The following is a 6,082-nucleotide window of genomic DNA, read 5'->3' as shown; positions in this document are numbered from 1 at the left end:
CAAATCCTACGGTTTTTTAAAAATCAAATCCATTCGGTTTGTATGGTATATACCAAATCCAAACCATATTATCTATTTCGGTTCGGTTCGGTACGGTTCGGTTTTGCCATATTGAACAGCCCTAGCTTCAAGTGTCAGCTATACCTTTCAGGAGTCGATCTTGAACTCTTTCTCTGTCCTGAAACAACCAGAAAAACCTCAAAATCACATAAACTTAAAACACTAACAGAGAACAATGGACTTTCACTTAATCGAGTACCTCTGCGCCATCTTGCTTCTCGATTCATGTATGTGAATTACAGACAGTGACACTCATGACATCCTGGCCTATGTCTCCATTGCAAAGCTCCGTCACCGACGCAATCCATCTCTGAGATGAGGCCCCTAGATGCTTCTGGTACCATAGTATAGCGACATGAATAGCTGAAATCCAGATAACATTACAAAATTTAAAAAACAGATGCATACCAGGAGATGAAAACTGAAAGCTGCAGGAAGGGTACAAAACACACATATAATAGAAGCCACAATCATAGGCATAACCTTCACTCGAAGTCAACGAAGGGTCAGAGAATAAGAATCAAACACGTTTCAGAAACCAAATCAAAGCATAAAAACAATGACTTTGAAGTTTATATTTCTTTGTTGAAAGGTAAACTTGATTTGGATCAAGTTAAGTATTGGGCTAATCATGTGTATCCAAAACTTAGTCCAAATTCTAGAAAAATCATCCACCTCCTTAGAATAAAAATCTAGATATTCTCATAGAATTATCTAGATAATTATGATAAAAAAATCTTAGATATTATGGTAGAATTCTCTAGATTTAGGATTAAAATATGTAAGATATTTTGTATTTTGGAGGCTATAAATACCTCCACTCCCCTTTCATTTTGTATCACCAAGAAATAAACAAAGCTTGTAACAAGTAATAAAATCTTCTTCTAAGTTATAAAATCTTTCTTCTTCACAAAGTTTCTTTCTCTTCAAACACTTAAAACACTTTCTCCATCTCTACAAAGTTTTTCATTCCAACAAAGTGGTATCAGAGCCAGGTTCTTTTTGAAGATGGCAAACAATGGTGTTCCCTTCCAAGTTCCATTGCTCACTAAGAGCACCTATGACAATTGGAGTCTTAGGATGATGGATATCCTAGGAGCACATGATGTGTGGGAGATAGTCGAAAAAGGCTTCAATGAACCGGAGAATGATGGTGGTCTATCTCAAACACAAAAGGATGGTTTGAGAGATTCAAGGAAGAAAGACAAGAAGGCTCTCTGTCTAATCTATCAAGGATTAGATGAAGATACATTTGAGAAGGTTGCTGGTGCAAGGACGTCCAAAGAAGCATGGGAGAAGCTTCAGACATCTTACAAGGGAGCGGAACAAGTTAAGAAGGTACGTCTTCAAACTCTAAGAGGAGAATTTGAAGCGCTACAAATGAAGGAAGGAGAACTCATCTCAGATTACGTCTCAAGAGTCTTGACGGTTACTAATAACCTAAAAAGAAATGGTGAGAAGTTAGATGAGGTGAGAATCATGGAGAAAGTTCTTAGATCATTGGATTCGAAATTCGAACACATTGTTACCGTAATTGAAGAGACAAAAGACTTGGAGACTATGACAATGGAGCAACTTCTTGGATCACTACAAGCTTATGAAGAAAAGAAGAAGAAGAAAGAAGATATTGTGGAGCAAGTTCTCAAGATGAGAATTGATCACAAGGAAGAAAGTGGCCGAAGCAATCTAAGACGTGGTGGCGGTCATTTCCGAGGACGAGGCCGTGGTGTAAATGGACGAGGTTGGAGACCATATGAAGATAACTTCAACCAAAGAGGAGAGAATTCATCAAGAGGTCGTGGAAGAGGAAACCCAAAATCAAGGTACGATAAATCAAGCATCAAATGCTATAGTTGCGGAAAGTTTGGACATTATGCTTCTGAATGTAAAACTCCAAACAACAACAGAGTTGAAGAGAAGTCCAACTATGTTGAAGAACGGCGTAAGGAAGAAGATATGCTGTTGATGGCTTACAAGAAGGATGAACCAAATGAGGTTCACAAGTGGTGCCTTGATAGTGGTGCAAGCAACCACATGTGTGGAAATAAAAGCATGTTCGTGGAGCTTGATGAATCGGTGAAAACTGATGTGGCTTTAGGAGATGAATCGAAGATGGAAGTGAAAGGTAAAGAAAATATTCTCATCCGCTTGAAGAATGGAGATCATCAATTCATTTCCAACGTTTACTACATTCCAAGCATGAAGACCAACATCTTGAGCCTAGGACAACTCTTAGAGAAAGGTTATGACATTCGACTAAAAGATAATAGCCTTTCTTTAAGAGATAATGCAAATAATCTCATCACAAAGGTGCCAATGTCAAGCAATAGAATGTTTGTCCTAAACATTCAAAATGACATTGCACGATGTCTCAAGATGTGCTACAAGGAGGAAACTTGGCTTTGGCATCTTCGATTTGGGCATCTCAACTTTGGAGGCTTAGAGCTACTTTCCAAGAAAGAAATGGTGAAAGGATTACCTTGCATCAATCATCCAAATCAAGTGTGTGAAGGTTGCTTACTTGGAAAGCAATTCAAGATGAGTTTTCCAAAGGAGTCGGAGACAAGAGCAAGAAAGCCACTAGAACTCATACATACAGATGTATGTGGCCCAATCAAACCAAGTTCACTTGGTAAGAGTAACTACTTCCTTCTCTTTATTGATGACTTTTCAAGAAAAACATGGGTTTACTTTTTGAAACAAAAATCAGAAGTGTTTGAAAATTTCAAAAAGTTCAAAGCCCATGTTGAGAAGGAAAGTGGTCTTAAGATCAAGTCCATGAGATCAGATCGAGGAGGAGAATTCATGTCCAAGGAGTTTCTGAAGTATTGTGAAGATAATGGCATTCGAAGACAGTTGACGGTGCCAAGAACCCCTCAACAAAATGGAGTAGCGGAAAGAAAGAATAGGACAATACTTGAGATGGCAAGAAGCATGCTCAAGAGTAAGAAGCTACCAAAGGAGTTGTGGGCAGAAGCAGTTGCTTGTGCGGTTTATATATCAAACCGTTCTCCAACAAAGAGTGTTTTAGAAAAGACACCACAAGAAGCTTGGAGCGGAAGGAAGCCTGGAGTCTCACACCTAAGAGTCTTTGGAAGCATTGCTCACGCTCATGTTCCAGACGAGAAGCGGAGCAAACTAGATGATAAAAGTGAGAAGTACATCTTCATTGGGTATGACGCTAACTCCAAAGGCTACAAGCTCTACAATCCTGAAACAAAGAAGACAATCATTAGTCGGAATGTCATCTTTGATGAAGAAGGAGAATGGGATTGGAGATCAAATAATGAAGACTACAACTTCTTTCCATCCTTTGAAGAAGAGAATGTGGAGCAACCGAGAGAAGAGCCAGCTACACCACCAACGTCACCAACAACAAGTTCTCAAGGAGATGAAAGCTCAAGTGAAAGGACTCCACGTTTTAGAAGTCTACAAGACATCTACGAGGTAACCGAAAATCAAGACAATCTTACTCTATTTTGTCTATTTGCGGATTGCGAGCCTATGAACTTTGAAGAAGCCCAAGAAAAGAAGTCATGGAGAAGTGCAATGGATGAAGAAATCAAGTCGATTCAAAAGAATGATACATGGGAGTTAGCTTCACTTCCAAATGGACACAAGGCAATTGGTGTGAAGTGGGTGTACAAGGCAAAGAAGAACTCTAAAGGAGAAGTTGAAAGGTACAAGGCAAGATTGGTGGCAAAAGGCTATAGTCAAAGAGCAGGGATCGACTATGATGAGGTATTTGCTCCAGTTGCTCGCTTAGAAACGGTTAGACTAATCATTTCATTGGCAGCCCAAAAGAGTTGGAGGATACATCAAATGGATGTCAAATCAGCCTTCTTAAATGGAGACCTTGAGGAAGAAGTCTACATTGAGCAACCACAAGGCTACATAGTTAAAGGAGAAGAAGACAAAGTCTTAAGGCTGAAGAAGGCGCTTTATGGATTAAAGCAAGCACCAAGAGCATGGAACACTCGGATTGATAAGTACTTCAAGGAGAAAGGCTTCATCAAGTGTCCATATGAGCATGCACTTTATATCAAAACTCAAAACAATGATATATTGATTGCATGCTTATATGTTGATGACTTGATATTCACTGGCAACAATCCGATTATGTTTGAAGATTTCAAGATGGAGATGACAAAGGAGTTCGAGATGACCGACATTGGATTAATGTCATACTACCTTGGCATTGAAGTAAAGCAAGAAGAAAATGGAATCTTCATTACTCAAGAAGGTTATGCTAAAGAGGTGCTTAAGAAGTTCAAGATGGATGACTCAAATCCAGTTTGCACGCCAATGGAATGTGGAGTCAAGTTATCAAAAGAAGAAGAAGGAGAGAGTGTGGATCCAACACTCTTTAAGAGTCTAGTTGGAAGCTTACGCTATCTAACGTGCACAAGGCCCGACATCCTACACGCAGTTGGAGTTGTGAGTCGATACATGGAGCATCCAACAACAACTCATTTCAAAGCAGCGAAGAGGATCCTACGCTATATCAAAGGTACAATCAACTTTGGCTTGTACTACTCTATTTCTGACGATTACAAGCTTGTTGGATATAGCGATAGCGATTGGGGTGGAGATGTAGATGACCGGAAAAGCACAAGTGGCTTCGTGTTTTTCATTGGAGAAACCGCTTTCACATGGATGTCAAAGAAGCAACCAATTGTCACTCTTTCTACTTGTGAAGCGGAGTATGTGGCAGCTACTTCATGTGTTTGCCATGCTATTTGGTTACGAAACTTGCTAAAGGAGTTGAACCTACCACAAGAGGAGCCAACGAAGATCTTTGTGGATAACAAGTCGGCAATAGCATTGGCGAAAAATCCAGTCTTCCATGATCGAAGTAAGCACATCGACACTCGTTATCACTACATTCGAGAATGTGTTACTAAGATGGATGTGCAATTGGAGTATGTGAAGACAAATGATCAAGTAGCTGATATCTTCACTAAGCCACTCAAGCGAGAAGACTTTATCAAGATGAGGAGCTTACTCGGAGTAACAAATCAAGTTTAAGAGGGGGTGTTGAAAGGTAAACTTGATTTGGATCAAGTTAAGTATTGGGCTAATCATGTGTATCCAAAACTTAGTCCAAATTCTAGAAAAATCATCCACCTCCTTAGAATAAAAATCTAGATATTCTCATAGAATTATCTAGATAATTATGATAAAAAATCTTAGATATTATGGTAGAATTCTCTAGATTTAGGATTAAAATATGTAAGATATTTTGTATTTTGGAGGCTATAAATACCTCCACTCCCCTTTCATTTTGTATCACCAAGAAATAAACAAAGCTTGTAACAAGTAATAAAATCTTCTTCTAAGTTATAAAATCTTTCTTCTTCACAAAGTTTCTTTCTCTTCAAACACTTAAAACACTTTCTCCATCTCTACAAAGTTTTTCATTCCAACATTCTTCTTCTTCTTCTGATCTACTGGAGACAATGAAATAGAGGTGACCAGTGGTGGTTATGACGAGCGTGGCGGTGGTGGTGGTGACTCCGGTGAAGACGGATCTAAGAAGCGATGGTGGCGGTGACTGAGGGTTTGAGATTCGGAGGGCTTTAGTAGAGGAGGAGATGAGAAGGTATCTGAGAGGTTGGCGATGTCTTTACTTTTTTTTCAGAGAAATAATCAATTGGGAAAGACACAGAGAGGAAGAGAAGAGGAGACGTTTCTTCCAACTCCTAATTAGAAGACGTTTCTTGTGTTAATTGCAATTTTTTTTTTTAAATTATAATTATGTTAAGAAACACATCTAAGAACCTTGGATAATGATACTCTGAGAAGCTAAGAACATGATTAATGGGAGGTTATTAGGATAGAGTTCTTATCGGAATATAAGAACTTCACCCTAAGAACCCAGTTAATTATGCTCTAAGAAGAAAAACCTTTTTACCAAAAAAAAGTAAGAACTAATTAATTGTTTTTTTTAGGGTTTTCTGCAAAAAAACCCTCAATGTGGTTTTTTTTTGCAAATTAATCCGCGAACTCAAAAACCCACGGG

Source organism: Brassica napus, chromosome C2 (assembly GCF_020379485.1).
Source record: "Brassica napus cultivar Da-Ae chromosome C2, Da-Ae, whole genome shotgun sequence".
Taxonomy (NCBI): domain Eukaryota; kingdom Viridiplantae; phylum Streptophyta; class Magnoliopsida; order Brassicales; family Brassicaceae; genus Brassica; species Brassica napus.
This window is presented reverse-complemented; position numbering follows the sequence as displayed.